General features: G+C 42.5%; 1 long non-coding RNA gene across 1 annotated transcript; it reads right to left on the bottom strand.

Moving 5' to 3' along the window:
• Positions 1-2414: 2414 nt before the first annotated feature.
• Positions 2415-18048, bottom strand: LOC144336399 (uncharacterized). The gene is made up of 4 exons (XR_013408162.1): positions 17869-18048; positions 16366-16505; positions 8550-8670; positions 2415-2569 (listed from the first exon to the last, which is right to left on the bottom strand). It is a non-coding gene; the product is annotated as an uncharacterized LOC144336399 (long non-coding RNA).
• Positions 18049-18303: the final 255 nt, after the last annotated feature.

Here is an 18303-nt window from a genome sequence, read left to right as displayed (position 1 = left end):
AACTGGATAAAATTGGGTGAAGGTATACCTCCATACTATCTTTACAACATTTTAGTTTATTTGGGCTCTATGAAAATAAAAAGTTTAAAAACGACATTTTCGAAATGTCACAAAAAATATTGAAACTGAGGAGATCTCACAAACTTTTAGCAAACTGTCACAGAATCCAATCTGAATAGAACTCTTTGTTCCCAACTACATTTCCCCATGGTTTAGCAAATTCTGCCCACCTGGCTGATGGCTCTTGTGACGCTAAGTTATAATTACATTTTGGTTTTCATATGAGGGGGTAGAAAGAAGATTCTGAATCTATGTTCATAAACTACCCCAAAATGTAGAGCTAACTCATCCGTGGAAGCCTGCCAACCACATAGCAAGTAGGCTTGTTTTCCACCTCATGTGTGATATCATAAAGACACAGATGAAGGTGAGTCAATGGTGGTTAAAATGCATAAGAAGAAAGAACTTCCAGTAAGATCCCAATAGAGCTGGAAGAGACCTTTGACTTCTTGGGCCTGACCCTCTGTTTTTCTGTGAAGGGACTGAGGCTTAGAGAGCTCAGGGTCACACAGCAGATGGACATAGAGTTGGAAGTAGGACCCAGCTCTTCAAATTCCCAGCCCAGAGATCAGAGTAAATTCACAGAAGCTCATGTGCAGAGTAGACTATGAGGTGGTGTCCTGGCTACCCATCTGTCCTGAGGGATAGAGAACTGTCAATGCACACTTCAAAGTCCTCCAGGACACATTGGCTAGTCTTGCTCTTCCTCATGGATGGTGTGAGCCTCCCTCTGCTTTCATGGCCTCTTCTACCAGCTCCACTTTGCCTGAGACCTGCAAACTGCACTCCTGCACCCATCCAGAGATGCACTTTCTAGATGAGGCTGGATGCTATTCACAAGGCCCCAAAGCAAAGAGCTTTGTTGCCAAGTCAGGGCTGTTTTCCCTCTGCCAACACCCCTCCCTTATTTTCGGGGTTGTCATTCACGGCTGCCTGTCAGTCATCCGGGTCCTGGTAAGGAAATGAGGCCAAGGAACTCAGGCACAGAGCCCCCCACTGCGAGGGAAATGTTGACTCACAGCCAATGCATTTTAACACAGGGAAACTCCCAGGAAAACCAGAGGGCTGCGCCTAGGCTCCAGGGCTTTCCTTTCTTCCCCAGGCCTGGAATTAATGCCATCATTTTTTTCTGGGCCAGGAAACTGCAGGAAGGCTCTCCTCCACCATGGGCAGCCCTCCTGCCAACCAAAGGGGCCACTGCTCTACTGCGCGAATTTCACAGCACCTCCTTACTCAGAGACAACCTTAGGTGTGGCAATATTATCTGAAAAATAATGAACTGGCCACTTCCCCCTCAAAAACATCCCCTACTATGCCCCTTCCTGGTGCCTGGAATTTCTCCATTAGATTTGGATTCATTTGAAGTAAGGAGAGTTTTTGCTTGGTTTTTTAACCTTTGTCCTTGACTGCAAGGGATAGAGTCTACTTAAACTCCCCTAGGCAAACTGGGGGATACTGCAGTAATTTCTGAAGGAGGAGAACAGTAAGAGCTGCCTGGCCACATGAGGATGTCTGCTCCTCATGATAAGCTTCGCCAAACCCCTAGATTAGGCCAGGAGCTTTATCTCTCCCAGCTCTGTACAACTTCCCTTCACAACCCTCAGCACAGCTAATACGTATACAGTGATTCTTAGAAATATTTGCTTCATTTCTCTCTTCCCATTAGAATGTAGGCTCTGAAAAGTCAGAGGCTGTTCTGATGTGCTGTCATGTACTGGTACTAGCCTGGTCACCAACATGGAGAGGAAGAGCAGTGAATATTACTGGAAAAAAAGAGAAGGAAAAAAGGAAAGAGGCCAGCCTCACTTTAACAGCAATAACAACCTCAGGGAGGAGGCAGAGGATGCGGCTAGGACCACCCAGTTCCTCCTAAGTCATAAGAAGCTAGCCTGACACTGGACCACACAGCTCAATGTCACCACCTGCCCCGTTCTCTAGGGGAAGCTCTGGCAGGTCACTCTGTTTCCAGCATTGTGAGATAAAAATCAACTCTCCTAAAAAGTAAACTGAATTTTTCCATTTTAGAATTCTGTTTTCAACATTAATCATCATAAAGATCAAGATCCTTACATAGAAATCCTTCCTACCATTAACGTTTGCCATCTGCAAAGGCAAACTAAATAGAAGACAAGTACATGCAGCCATGCCTCAACAAGACAGAGCATGCATACCCTGCAGTGCTATAGGATGCATTCAATTGAAATCAAAGTTTTGATGGTGTGGAGTCATGTATGGGATTTTATTTTTGTGTTGTATTTACCTCCCCACTCCACAAAGCCTGTAGACCCATCCATGAAAGCAAGAAACTGGGGCATCATTATGGGCTTTGGTTCAGCAGCAAGTTAATAGAATACCTGTTTAATGGGTCTTCTCGTATGTCTCACAACAAGTCAGAAGCAGGCCAGGTGCAGTGGCTCACAGCCAGCACTTTGGGAGAGGGATGTGGGCAGATCACTTGAGGTCAGCAGTTTGAGACCAGCCTGGCCAGCATGGTGAAATCCCGTCTCTACTAAAAGTACAAAAAAAAAAAAAAAAATCAGCCAGGCCTGGTGGCACATGCCTGTAATCTCAGCTACTCAGGAGGCTAAGGCATGAGAATCGCTTGAACCCGGGAGGCAGAGATTGCAGTGAGCCGAGGTCGTGCCACTGAACTCCAGCCTGGGTGACAGACTGAGACTCTGTCTCAAAAATAAAAATAAACAATAAACAATAAAGTAATCAGAAGCAATTGCCTACCTAGCATATATGACAACTGCAAGAAATCATTGGTTAAAAACTTTACAACAACAATATTTTTAGCAATAAGTTTCAAATTTGCATTTTTTTCATATATTTAAATGCACATTATATTTAGCATGAGGGTTAATTCAGAGAACCCCCAGGACTTTCACAAAGGCTCATGATCATCTCATTTTGTTTTGGCTGTGGTCCATGCCACGAAGCACTGTAGCACTACATATCCCTGTGTTTAAACTATAGATTCAAAATAAACAACGATGGCACAATGATTGTAAAAGTGGAGAATCCAAACCTGAATTACTTCAATTCTGTCATTCAATATGACCATGCAGAGTTTTTAAATTTGTGTTTAAATTTAAGAAAATGAAACAGAATGGCTAGAATGATCATTTTAAAACCATGCCTCAGCCAGATGCTGTGGCTCACACCTGTAATCCCAGGACTTTGTGAGGCCAAGGAAGGCTAATCACTAGAGGCTCAGGGTTTGAGACCAGTGTGACCAACATGGCAAAACCCCGTCTCTACTAAAAATAGAAAAAACAAAAAGCAAAACAAAAAAGCATACCCCAGTGAATATGAATCTAGGAGAAGCCTCTTTAGTTTATTCTTGAAACAAGCCATGTGGTTCAGTCTACATGTATGCTGTAGGTGGCTAGATGTAATTTATACACAAGCTATTAAAACTCCAGTCACTGGAGCAATTGTTTAGAACTTAGACTTATAAAAGATTTACTTGGGTGAGGAGAAGCATCTTATTGCTGACATTACTTAGAACTGCCTGCAGGTGGTGATAATCAAAAGCAGACTGACTTCTAGTCAGTTCTATTATTATTTTAAATTCTGTACAGACAGTACAGCCCCTCATTGCCTGCCTGTGGTATGGATAACCTTTCACCCTTGGTAAGCCTCTAGTCAGGAGGAATATGCAGGGCAATGCAGTGGGGGACTTGGGTTCTCTCTGCATTTCCTCTCCACCAGCCTTAGCCTGTTGGCTTTATCCTCAGTTTCTCCTTTCAGTCACCAGATGGCAGCTGCACATCCAACCATTACATCCACATCCCAGCCAGGATAAAGAGGGAAGGGCAAAGGGACAAAAGCAAAGGACAATAACAACCAAATTGGTCAATTTTTATAATTTGTTTTCAAAGAGCAAAATACACTTTTATTGTCATTCAACAGTTCCATGAGCTTTGACAAAGACATAGAATTGTGCAACCATCATCGAAATCAAATAGTTCACTTACCCCGCAAAATTCCCTTGTGCTGGTTCTTTGTAGTTAAACCTTCCCCCAGCCCTAAGTCCTGACAACTACTGATATGTTTTCCTGCCCTATAGTTTTGTCACTTCCTGAGTATCATATAAGTGGAATCAAACAGGAGGTAACAATTGAAATCTGGCTCTTTTCGCTCAGCATAATGCCTCTCAGATTCATTCAGGTTGTTGCACATATTACTGGTTCATTCCTGTTTGTTAATTGCCAAATAGTATTTCATTGTATGGATGTACCATGGTTTATTTATGCACTCACCTGTTGAAGGACACATGGGTTGTTTCCTGTTGGGGCAATTATGAATAGCAATGTTGTAACATTCACATGCAGATGTTTGTGTGAACAATAGTTTTCATTTCTCTAGGATAATACCTAGGAGTGGCATTGGTAGGTCATATGATTCGAGTACATCTAACAAGTGCCAAACTGTTTTTTTCAGAGGGACTGTACCATTTTACATTCCCTCCAGCAATGGCATAAGAGTTCCAAATGTTCTGTCTACTCACTGGCTGCTGTGATTTACATATTTGTCTCCTCCAAAATTCATGTTGAAATTTAATCCCCAATGTGGCAGTATTGAGAGGTGATCGGGTCATGAGAGGTCCGCCCTCATGAATAGACTAAACCATACATGCATTAGTGGATTAATGGGTTAATATTAAATAGTTATCACAGGAGTGGGACTTGTGACTTTATGTATTAGTCCCTATTCATAATGCTGTACAGAACTGCCCACAACTGGGAAATTTATAAAAGAAAGAGGTTTAATTGACACTTAGTTCAGCATGGCTGGGGAGGCCTCAGGAAACTTACAATCATGGTGGAAGGCAAAGAGAAGGCAAGGCAGCTTCTTCACAGGTGGCAGGAAGGAGAAGTGCCGAGCAAAGGGGGAAGAGCCCCTTATAAAACCATCAGATTTTGTGAGAACTCACTCACTATCATGAGAACAGCATGGGGAAAACTGCTCCCGTGATTCAATTACCTCCACCTGGTCTCTCCCTTGGCACACAGGGTTTAGGGGGATTACAGTTCAAGATGAGATTTGGCCAGGGTCACAAAGCCTAACCATAACACTTTATAAGAAGAAGAAGAGAGACCTGAACTAGCATGCTCAGCCCCCTCACCATGTGATGCCCTGCACTGCCTCAGGACTCTGCAGAGAGACCTCACAGGCAAAAAGGCGCTCACCAGATGCAGTTCCTCAGTCTAGGACTTCTCAGCCTCCATAGCTGTAAGAAATAAATTCCTTTTCTTTATAAATTACCTAGTTTCAGGTATTCTGTTATAAGCAACAAAAAATGGACTAAGACACTGACACTTGGTATTGTCGAGTTTTTAAAATATACTTTAGCCATTCAAATAGATTTGTAATGCTATCTCGTGGCTTTACTCTATTTATTTAATGATAAGTGATGTTTAGCATATTTTCATGTGCTTATTTCCCACCTGTATATCTTCTTTGGTGAATGGTCTGTTCGAAACTTTTGCTTATTTTTAATTAGGTTGTTTCTTTCTAATTGTCACATTTTGAAAATACAGTATATATTCTGCCAGGTAAGTGATTTGGAAATATTTTCTCTTAGTCTTTGCTTTTCATTCCTTTAACAATGTCTTTCACAGAGCAAAATAAAAAACATTTATTAAAATAAATTCACTAACTTATTGTTTTATGGGTTATGCTTTTCGTGTTGTATCTAAGAACTAGCTGCCTAACCCAAAGTCACAAAGATTTTTTTCTCCCATTTCTTTCTAAAAACTTTATAGTTTTATATTTTACATTTTCATATATGATCTATTATGAGTTTATTTTTGTATAAGGTGTGAGGTATTGGTCAAAGTTCAGTTTTGTGCATATGGATGTCCAATTTTCCCACCATCATTTGTTGGAAAGACAATTTACCTTCCATTGAATTACACACCTGTGTCAAAAATTTATTGATGATATCTGTATGGATGTGTTTCTATACTTTCTATTCAGTCTTATTGACCTATGTCTCTGTTTTGACACAAAAAACACATTGTCATAATTATTGAAGCTCTATCGTAAGTCTTAAAATTAGATACTGCAAATCCTTCATCTTTGCTTTTTTTCAAAATTGTTTTGGCTATGCTAGTTCCTTTGCCTTTCCACATAAATTTTATACTCAGCTATGGGATATCTACCAAAAAACGTTATTCTGGTATTTATATTGAAATTGTGTTAAACCTATGTATTAATTTGGGAGAAATTGACATTTTAAACAATACTGAGTTTTCCAAACCATGAACTTGGCATATCTCTCCAGTAATTTAGGTATTTTCTTTCTTTCATCAAAGTCTGCCATTTTGAGCATTCTTTGAGAACATCTTACACATAATTTGTTAGATTTGTACCTATCTCTTTCTTTTTTTGGAGATACTATAAATTATACTTAAACTTTTTTTTTTGTTTCCAACTGTTCATTGCTGTTTTCTAAAACTGTGCTTCTTTGTTTGGGGATTTTTGCATATTGGCTGTGGCCCTGTTAAACTCACTCAGTTTCAGAGACTTTTTGTGTATTCCTTGAGATTTTCTATGTAGACAATTAGGTCATCTAAAAATAATAACCATTTTCTTTCTTCTTTTCTGGTCTGTATGAATTTTGTTTCTTTTTCTTGCCTTATTGCACTAGCTAGAACTTTCAGTAAAATATTGAAGAGGACTGGTGTTAATGGACATCATTTCCTTGTTCTTAATCTTTGTGGGAAATCAGTCTTTTATCATTGCTTTAATCTTCATCATTCATCATTAACCTTTTTCAGAAAGGCATTTAAAGAAGTTCCCTTCTATTATTAGTTTGCTGAGAGTTTTTATCATAAACAGATGTTGAATATTGTCAAATGCTTTTTCTGCATCTGTTGATATTATCATGCAGTTTTTCTTCTTTAGTCTGTTTACATTATGGATTATATTGATTGATTTTCTAACGTCAAACCAGCCTTTCATTCCCTGCATAAGCCCCACCTATTTGTAATATAGAATCATTTCTCTATATTGCTGGATTCAATTAACTAATATTTTGTTGAGAGTCTTTACAACTTTGTTCATAGGGACATTGGTCTCTGGTTTTCTATTCTTGTGTTGTTCTGACTTTATCTTGTTCACGCTCACTGAATCTTTCTTCTATCATCTCCATTCTCTTATTAAGAGGCCCAAATTAATTTTTGAAATTTCAATTATTGTATTTTCAGTTATAAAATTTCCATTAGTTTCATTTTTGCAGTCTCTATTTATTTGCTGACAACTTTTATTTTTTCATTCATTTCAATAACATTTGAGCATAATTAAATAGTTGCTTTAAATATTTGCTAATTCCAACAACTGTGTCATCATGGGAGTGGTGCCTCATTTTTTTCTTGAGAGTTACCGATATATTCCTGGTTCTTTGTATCTCAAGTAATTATATCCCGGCTCTCTCAAATATTTTACTATGAAAATTTGGAAACTGTTAATATGCTTTGGAGAATATTGTTGTTGTTGTTAATTTTTTTAAATAGGCAATTAATCCAGTTAGGTTCCGAATGCAAGTCCCACCCTGCTTTCTTTGGGCTTTGGTTGCAATGTTACTCTTCTTTTCTAAGTGTGTGTAGTGCTTATCTGGCCCACCTACCATACGTACCATTAGGAGCCAGTCTTACACTTGGGTGATGGTCTACAATGCAGGTCAGTTCTCAAAGCTCTGTTGCTTTGGGTCAGTTTCATACATGCAAAATTCAGTATAATCCCATGGCTTCACACACAGATTTATTAATAAAAGATTTCTTCATTTTTTTTCGGGTTTTTTTTTTTGTTTTTTGTTTTTTGTTTTTGAGATGGAGGTTTGCTTTTGTTGCCCAGGCTGGAGTGCAGTGGCATGTTGTCAGCTCACTGCAACTTCTACCTCCTAGGTTCCAGCAATTCTTCTGCCTCAGCCTCCTGAGTAGCTGGGACTACAGGTGCCCACCACCACACCTGGCTAATTTTTTGTAGTTTTAGTAGAGATGGGGTTTCATCATGTTGAACAGGCTGGCCTTGAACTCCTGATCTCAGGTGATTCTTGGCCTTCCAAAGTGCTGGGATTACAGGCGTGAGCCACCATGCCCAGCCCAAAGTTCTTAAGTTTCTTCTTCTCTGTGATTCCCCTTTACTTTCAGCCTCCAAAGAGCTCCTTTTTTCATGCTCTGGCTAGGAAGTGAAGGCTTTAGCTATCACATACTTATCTTGACTAGATCCATATTAAAAGTGGCAAGAGGAAAAATAAAAGAGCATTCCCTCTCATGTATACTTTTCAGACTCTGGAGGACCCCTTTCCCAGTTCCTCTGGTCGGAGAGAAAGGTTTTCTTCCAGAGTTTTTGGTGCTGTGGGGTCATCCCTGTCATCATTCCTGCCATGATGACTGGAGTGCAGCAATGTGGCTTGGGTTAGACTTGGGGCAGGGCCAGAAAAGAGAAAGAATAATATATGGAAAATGCTTCCTTACACTTTTTGTCCTGCAGGGGCCTCCTTCTCCAGTGCATTAACCAGAAAGAGAGAGTTCTTCTTGGAGCTTTTTCTGTTTCCCATTCTGGAATTAGTGTTGCACCAGAATCTAAGCCAAGATCCTATGGGAGAAAAGAAAAGAGGGGGAGCTCACCATAGTACATATCACTGCTTGAGTTTTGATTCCCTCCTCCTCTCCCCTGCAACCCATCTATTATTACTTTTATTATTACCCATCTATTTATTACTTTTCAGAGTCCCCAGGTAGTTCTTTTGTGTATTCTGCTCAAAGTTTTTCACTGTGCAGTCATGCACCATATAAGTCAGCAATGGACCACATATATGAAGGTGGTCCCATAAGTTATAACACTTTATTTTACTGTACCTTTTCTATGTTTAGATACACAAATACTTATCATCGAGTTACACTTGCCTAAAGTATTCAGTACAGTAAAATGCTACACAGGTTTGTAGCCTAGGAGCAATAGACTATACCACATAGCCCAGGTGTGTAGCAGGCTCTACCATCTAGCTTTGTGTAAGTACACTCTATGATGTTCATACAATGCTGAAATTGCCAAACAATGCATTTTGCAGAATGTATCCCATTGTTAAGTGATACATGACTTTTTTGTGGGAGAGATAGGGTGCAGTGCGTTTTCTCCATTTTAGTTGGACCCAGAAGAACCAATCTGTTTCTTTATAAAGGGGAAGCAAAGCCTGTTTTGGAAACTCAAGAGAACATTCAATCTCTTTAGCCATTGCTCAGTCTCTCTATGTCCCATGCCTATGGCCACCTCTGGCTTGCAGTTGGCTAGAGAGAGGGAAGCTGGGGTTGGATCAGCCAATAGCAGTGTCAGCTCCACACAGTGATGCCTGGTCCAAGTGCTTGGGCACAATGGCACTAAAATTCTCATTCCAGCTGATTATCTACCTCTATGTTCTGAGCCCCCTTCTCAGAAAACAAGTGTCCAGGCTAGGTCATTGATTTGTATTCATTATTTTCAATGGCAAACTTTGTCAGGTCCTTGTATTCAAAATGGATGGGTGTTTATAGAATGGTAGAGAACAAAAAAAAGGAAGAGGAAGGGGTGAGAAAAGGTTATTAATTGTAAACTTTTCATGCTATGCATTTAAAACTTTTTAAAATTTTACTCTTTGGTGTGAAAATATTTCTAAAGTGTTTGCGTCCATTTCCTGGCTTTGATAATGACAAACAAACCACTATCATAATATCTTTCCTGCCTGAGAGCTATGGATCCTGTGATGGTTAATTTTATGTGTCAGCATGGGTAGGCTATGGTGTCCATTTGTTTAGTTAAACACTATTCTAGATGTTGCTGTGGGGGTGCTTTTCAGACGTGATTAACATTTAAATCAGTAGACTTTGAGTAGAGCATAGTACCCTTCACAATGTGGGTGGGCCTCATCCAATCATTTGAAAGTTTTAAGAGAAAAGACTGAGTTCTCTGAGCAGGAAGAAATTCTGCCTCCAGACTGCATTTGAACTCAAGACCACAACATCAGTGGACTCCTGCCAAAACTTCCAAACTGCTGGCCTGCCCTGCATGTTTCAGACTTGCCAGCCTCTACAATCATGTAAGCCAATTCCTTAAAATCGCAATGAATTAGTTGGTAGATAGATAGATAGATAGATAGATAGATAGATAGATAGATAAACAAATAATCTATAGTTTAATGAAGTTTTTTGGTAAAATAATGCCCAATATTGTAGACACATCTCAGATATTTTGTTGGTTGGTTATGGGTTGTTCATGGAATGAAGAGATTTTTGCCCTGCATAAGACAATTGCGGCGTTCCTCCACTGAAAATATCTTCTGTCTTGGCCCTACTTTAAATCATTCACTCTTCTCCATACCTTATCCTCTGCCCGAAGGAGAAGCCTTAACTCCTGTGAATCAATTAACCAGTATTTATTACAAATTATTAACGATAAGCCCATCACTCTGATTGGGCAATCATACTTTTTTGGTAAACGATTCACCGTGAATTAACTCAAGTAGAAAAAATACTTTCTGAAAGTTGGATCAGTTGGAAATTTCACTTATTGTAATAGTGAAATTACAATAAGTAAGTAGTTTTAAGAGACCAAAGTAAGCAGTTTTAAGAACATAGGAGTTTTTCCTCACGTATTAAGGGGTAAGCATTATTTTTAGAGACTTGATAATATCAGAGCCAGTTTCTGTGATCCTCTCAGCCCTTCCTTTATACTCCAAAATAACTGCTGCAATTCTAGCCATTATGTCTGCTTTCCAAACAGGAGGAAGGAGAAAGGGGGAAGGGCAAAAGGATGTAGCACCCAATTGAGTGAGCCTTTCTAAAGAACTTTAACCGAAGCTCCTCTCAAAAACTTCCATGAGTGTGTAGTTGGCCACCTCTATCTACAAGAATGAAGGGAAATTTTAGCTAAGCAAGTTGCCATCGCTGATAATATAGAAATATGTAGAGATCTGGAGAGAAGAGAGAATGGTCAAAGCCTAGGATATTGGTGGAAGAGAAGGGAGAGAAAAGAATTGATAAATAAGCAGGGTCAGCTCAGGAAGAGCTTAGTTTCCATGCTGAGGAGTGTGGCTGTTACCCTGGGAGCAGCAAAAGCCATTGAGGGCGTTACACAATGGGCAATACAATTAGATTGGCATTTTAGAGTACCCCCCTCACTTGCATAGGTCAGAGGCAGCAAGACAAGAAAGTCATTTCTGGTGTACTCATGTCCTTGCAATAACCATTGAGATCCACATCTCCCTGGTTCAGAGAGTGGCATAAATGTTACCCTGGGACTCCAGCCTTGTCCCTAAACCAGTTGAGCAGGGCAGGTGATGGCTGCTACCATGGACAGCTCTAAAACTGTTAGGATAGCTCCTACTGTTCCAATAGGAGCCTCCCTGCAGCTGTGGCCCAGCCCCAGAGATGCCTGATATATCATCATGAAGCCTTGTCCAGGCTGCATTCAGAAAGGCCCATCTTAGTACCACGTATTTGCCTGAGAGAACACAACTCAGCTGTAGGCCCCAGTACAAAGTGCAGCTTTCAAGCCTGATCCAGCCCCTCCCTACCAGCCCTATCTATTGAGTAGTCAATCAGGGCCTAAGTAGGAAGCACCATGAAGGCAGCCATTCCTCACTCTCTGCCCATAGCTCCAGAGCTCTGACCCAGCTCCTGGGCCCTGGAAGAGTGAGGCTCAGGACAACTCTCCATTCAGACAGGCTGTGTCCTGGGGAAGGTCCTAGGTCCTAACTATTTCACCCACTGCAGCCCAGGCATAAGTGTGCCCCTCTGAAGAAATTCACCCTAGCCCAGAATTAAATGTGCAACCACAGTGGTGAAGTGGGAATCCTGAAGTCCATGCTGATGTGTGTAGTTGGGGTGTCAGATGCCACGGTGAGGCTGGAGACATGGGAGCCTGCAGCGTGGTCACTCCAGCCTCTCCCCGCCTCTCCAGGGAGAAGCAGAGGATAGTCTCTCCAGGGACCTCCAAAAACACTCCCTGGGCCATTGCAGTCAGAGTCACAGGGCTGCCTGTGGCAACAGGGTGCTTCATTATGGAGAGAAGGCTCTTTGTGCCTCCCTTGGCGTAAACCCAGCCCAAGATGTCATTCTTCACTCAGTTCGGATTCCCTAAATGCTCAAGTTGAATCCCAGCTCCGCCTGCCTCTGACTAGTCCTGTGGCCCGTTCTAGTCACTGACTTCTTTCTGCCTCCATTTCCTCATCTCTAAACTTGGGTTAATAACAGTGCCCACCTCAGGGGCCTCTCCTAAGTGTTAAATGAGACTTCACTGGCAGAGCACGAGGCATGGGGCCTGCACAGAGGACCCGCTCCCGGCCCCGACCTGTGTGAGTGTGTGACGCACTAGAAATGAAACCTTTCGGCCGGGCGCGGTGGCTCAAGCCTGTAATCCCAGCACTTTGGGAGGCCGAGACGGGCGGATCACGAGGTCAGCAGATCGAGACCATCCTGGCAAACACGGTGAAACCCCATCTCTACTAAAACAATACTAAAAACTAGCCGGGCGTGGTGGCGGCGCCTGTAGTCCCAGCTACTTGGGAGGCTGAGGCAGGAGAATGGCGTGAACCCGGGAGGCGGAGCTTGCAGTGAGCTGAGATCTGGCCACTGCACTCCAGCCTGGGCGACAGAGCAAGACTCTGTCTCAAAAAAAAAAAAAAAAAAAAAAAAAAAGAAATGAAACCTTTCACTGGACCTGACTACACAGCCTCTCAGTGATAAGGACATTCTGACTGGCTCACCCAGAGCCTTGTCTCCAGGAGCAGCCTATTAAGATGCACAGGCCCAGGTACGGAAACCCGCCAACCAAGTTCATCCCTCAGATGGGCTGGTACTTCCCAGCAGTAGAGGAGGCAGCATCTACCCATGAGATACAATTTGAATCGTCTAAAATTCTCTTTATAAATAAAATACAGACAACCACAATAAAACAAAATCAAGAACCTTGCAGGGAAGCCTCACCTGCTATTAGCAATTGCCTGAAGCTCCTCCACTAGACACTGGGCTTCTCATGCACCCCTGCGAAACATGACTCAGAAGATGCTCCTTTTCACCCTCCCTCTGTCCCCTACCCCTCACCCTTCCCATGGAATTAGGGGGTAGCTGGTGGCAACTGAGGTTTGAAGGTCACCTCAAGCTACCCTGCTGTCACAATATAATTCCAAGTGGCAGCTGTGGGAGCAGATGGAAGCCACTGCAGCTAGTACGAGCGAGGCCAGAAGTCAAACGCAAGAGCAGCCGTAGATGGTGTTCTCAGAAGCTAAGTTGGCCCATAGATGTAGTACCTGTCACACTCAGATGTTTTTATATGATTAAATTTATTACTGATATTTTTAAAGTAGGTGATTTTACATAAGAATCTAGATTTGTGGCTTTTCTTAAAAAAAGATTGAAGAGCCAGGATTACCTGGAGCCAAAGAGAGGCTGCCCTCACCAGTCTTTCGCAGGTACTGCCAGGCCTCCCTCATCCATCCTCAGGATCTTCTGAACCCTACAGACCCCCTAACCTTCTAAAGAGTTTGAGTTTAAAGGGGATGTATCTGCTAAAGGGGTTTTCTTTGCTTGTGTAAACAAAGATGAAACTGGGGGAAACTGGAAAAGTCAAGTTTCTTTGTATGAGAAAAGGGGAGACAGTCCTTCGAGGGCAGCCCAGAAGCGTGAAGGGTGGGGGACTGAGGAGGAAAGAAAGGACGCAGCAAGGAAGATAAGGGAGGCAGCAGCCATAGGAAGAATGTTAAAAACATAAGGTATTATTATAAGAGGATTTGGTGAAGTTTTGCTGCCTGGTATATGATGTAATCAGTTTCAATTTTATTAAAAAGAAAGAGAGAAAGGGGATAGGGAGAGAAGGAGGAGGAAGGAAGAATGAGGAAGAGGAGGACGAAAGAGAAGAGGAGCAAGAGGGAAGAAAGAAGAGAGGGGAAAGACTTCAATAAAACCCTATGCTGCTCTACAGTGTTTTGTGGTGGTGGGGAGTATGTGTGTATGTTGGGGAGTGTGTGTGTGTGTGTGCACGTGCACGCATGCACATGTGTGTGTTTGATTCCATGTGTTGAGACTTCAAGAAAACCCAGGTATATTCAGATTTTACAATGTCTGGAACACTAACCAGCCAGGCAAAGAGACGGAAATGTTAGCACCACCTGCCCCCTGTTGCACCTCCTGCAAATCCCTTTCTTCTTCAGGAGGACCCAGGGGCGGCATCCCAAGGTCTGTCCTTGACCTCCCTGGGTCAGTGGTAAGATAACTGGAGAACTGGAGTTTCCCAGATTTGGGTAAGCTCCTCCATTCCCTTCACCCCTCCTGCTCACAACCCTTTATCCCGAGGACAAAAATAGAAACCCTCCAAAGGCTTCCAACGAACCCCCAAAGTAAGCCCGAGAAGCTCAAAACTCCTTACTTTTGATGTGCAGAGGGGAGGAGAGAAGGGGCAAGATTTTTAGTGATGGGTATTTCAGGCTGCTTCCCCTGGAACTGCACCCCAGCCTTCCGGGCCCCAGACAGGCTTCTGCTTGTCTACAGCCTGGGTAGCTTTGAATGGCAGTGGGCAGGGAGCTTGGGACCTTGGCACATGAGAGTCGGGGTGCCCAGCACCCTCTATTTCATCCCCAACCCAGGGGTACGTTCTGCCTTCAGACACACCAGTGGCAGCTGATATCGGACCCCATTTCTGCCACAATCCCAGTTGTTGGTGTGTGTATCACCCATTCACACTGTTGCTTTGTCATTTGACTAAGGGGAGAGGAGCAGAGTGTGTGTGTATGTGAGTGCACACACACCCACACACTCACATACCATTGATGCTGATTAAAGGTTTATGAGAAGCAAGAAAATCTGATAGGATTTGGGCAGAATCCGACCAGTTTTAAGTTTTCCATCCCTAAGCCGTTAAGTCCTCACAAGCCGTTATTTTTGTCCTTGATGTTGAAGGGAGACTAAGTTGGAGAATGTAAATGGCAAGGCCCAGAGTTGCTGAGACGATTATCAGATTTGTGTAAGATTTACTCTGCTCTTTAAAAAAGATCATGCACGCGTCCTCAACTTTCTCTCTCTCTCTCTCTCTCTCTCTCTCTCTCTCTCTCTCTTTCTCTGGTTTTCTGCAACCCCAGCTTGCAGAGAGATCATCAGAAAATTTAACTTTCAAGTGAGGATCATGAGCCAGAGAGTGCAGGACTCCACACTGGGGCAGATGACCTGGGGATTCCAGAAGCTTTCAGGAATCTTTCAGATTTCTCAGGGGCAACCCTGTCTGTAGGACGGGTAAAAGCACAAGCCCATGCCTCCAAAGAGAAACTTCACAGTTCGCCTAAGTTTAACCTCTAGTGATTCATTCTCGTGTGTAGGGGTCTTCCGATCCCCGGGAGCTCCTTCAAAGGCAAACTCCCATACAGAGGGCATTTCTGAGGACTGAAAGCAGGTGATAATAGTAAGTACTGCTTTTTTAGCATTTAGTGCTAACTTTGGCATTTTGGCCAACAATCAAACACTCTCTTCCATTATCTCACCCCTCCACCCACAGCCCCGTGTTGTCAGTCCCCTTTCCCAGCAAACTTGGGGACAAGTTGACTTGTCATCATCATCTGCACGTCCCCACTTCACACTCTCTCCACAGTCCACTCTACTAGGGCAACTGGCTGCACATGTCACCAAAACCAGTCTTGTCAGTGTCACCAAAAACTCCCACATTGCAAGATACAAAGGTCATTTTTCGGTCTCTTGTACTGAGCCTCTCCTAGAAGCATAAGGTCCCCAGCTTCCTTGGCACTTCCCCCGCCAGGATCTCCTCCTCTTTTGGGCTGCTCCTGCCATAGTTCACCCACTGCCCTCTCCTTCTACCACTCTGTCGAGTACTGGTGCACCCCAAGACTCAGTCCTAGGCCCCATTCATCCCTCTATCCATGTGTACTCCTGCAGTCCTATGGTTTACACACCAGGCATTTACCAATGCCTTTATATAGTTCTCCCACCCAAACCCCTCCCTGAGCTCCAGCCAGAATCACGTATGCAACTGCCTACCTGACCTCCCTACTCAGATATATTACAGATCACTCAGCTGGTAGCTGGCTGAGGCAGGACATAAAGTAACTTCAGGTAGATCTGATCTCGAGGCCTGCATTCTTAATGACTCCTGGACTAGAATCCAAGGAGACAGCTATAAACTCTCTGAGAGAAGAGGCATGTCCACTCCAAAGATCTACCCAATGGTCTAGGACAGACTTATTCCATAACTTCTCATGCTGTGAGAAATCTGTCATTGTGGGATTTCCCCACTTAAGTATGACTAAGTTTTTACCTTTCCTGCAATTTTCAAACAGGGCAGATATGTCGGGGTAACATGGAGTCACAAACACCTGGTATGTCTGTGTCTTCCCAGAGTGTAAACTCTGCTCAAACATGGACGCAGAAAGGCAGGCAGCAGGAGAAATCATTTTCCTACAAAGAGAAAACAGATGCATCGTGGAAGAGAAAATGAGATACACCTTTTTGTAATTTAAAAAGCAAGACTTCAAACTTGAGGTAGACATCTTAGCCTTCTGCCACAGATTCAAAGGATATAAGGTAGAACTCCAAAGAGCTTAAGTCCTGACCCCTAGAAGCTTGTTTCTAATATCTGCCTCCATTAGCCTTCATCTTAAACCAGAAAGGTGGTATGAACACTCAACAAACTGTCCGTGTACTTTGGAAGGGGCAGATAAAAGTGGACATTTTTGCCATGCCTCTGATGTCTTTAGCTAAGCCAAATAAATCTGGAAAGAAAAATTAAATATTTCCCTAAAACCTCACAGGAGAAAAAAAGAAAAAGCCTTTCAGAAGTCCCCAGAGAAACAAGAAATGACTATTTCCAAAACAAAGTTTGATTTGGAATTATAAGAAGCTAGAGGTAGTTTTGAAAACCAGTGAACACTCATTAACTTAATCAGGCTTAGCAAAGCAGAGACAGAAATGTAGATCTGAAGTTGCCCCTGGATAGCGTGGCCAGCAGAATAAAACCCAGAGGCAGAATCAATTTTTTTTTCTTTCAGATTAAAGCTGCAGCATCTCTCAGTTGAAGGCAGAGGTATAAAGTCAAAGACTCCAGAAGTTCTTGGAAAATGATACGTCAATCCCTTGCCAAATGATTCAGAGGCAACTTCAAATTCCTGTTTCTATCTCTACCTCTCTGATTACTTTAACAAGCACTTTCTGATTGGACCTTGGTAATTCCAGCAAACCAAGACTTTCCATAGGTAAGCATAATTTATAATAGCCTTAGACACCACTCCTCCATCACAGTCATCTTTGTCATCATGAGTTTCGAAAGCAACAGGAGGTGAGTACACTTAGCCCTCCCTGGAGTCTATATGTAGCCTGTAGTTTAACTATAACATTAGTTGATTTGCATCCTACATGGTTATGCTATGGTAGGGGCAGAATTCTGGAGTCGGTCCTCCTGGGTTTGAGTCTTAGCTCTACAGCTTCCTAGCTGAGTTATCTTGGGCAAGTTATTTCATCCTTTGAGCCCCAGTTTTTTCATCTAAGAATGATGATAATACTAATATCTATCTGATAAGGTTGGTGAGAGGATGAACTGAGATAGAGCAGGAAAGTATTTGGTGCTGTGTCTAAGGCACAGCAAGTAATTCAATAAGCAGAAGCTATTGTTGTTACTAGAGATTTCTTAGTCAGAGGAGTCTGACTTTGTCATAGCCATTTTCTAATCCATGGTGTTGAGTTCACGCCTCATATGTACAAAGTGTTGGTCAGGAACTCTTTGATAATGTCTGTGATCTATACATTTCACAGGACTTCACCTTACCCTCGTAGGTTACTGGCAACCTCGCATCCCTCGAATTCCTGTTCAGGGAGAAGAGCAAGTCCTTCCTTCAGGGACTGGAGAATGACAACCTTCACAGAAACCAGAGCTAGAGACCGAGGACTCAGACTGTAGACTGGGAATAGGCGAACTACAGCCAGGGGCCAAATCCCTCCAGCCACACTAAAAAAAAAAAAAAAAAAAAAAAAGCTTTATTGGGGTACATTTGACATACAAAAAAACTGCACACATTTAATGTATACAGTTTGATGAGTTTGGGTACATGCATACAGCCGTGAAACTATCACCATAATCAAGGTAATAAACAAATCCAGCACCTCCAAAAGTTTCCTTGTGCCCCTTTATTGTTTTTGTTTTTGTAGTAAGAGCATTTATCAAGATATCTACCCTCTTAATCTTTTAAGCGCACAACAGTCT

Source organism: Macaca mulatta, chromosome 18 (assembly GCF_049350105.2).
Source record: "Macaca mulatta isolate MMU2019108-1 chromosome 18, T2T-MMU8v2.0, whole genome shotgun sequence".
Taxonomy (NCBI): domain Eukaryota; kingdom Metazoa; phylum Chordata; class Mammalia; order Primates; family Cercopithecidae; genus Macaca; species Macaca mulatta.
This window is presented reverse-complemented; position numbering and strand designations above follow the sequence as displayed.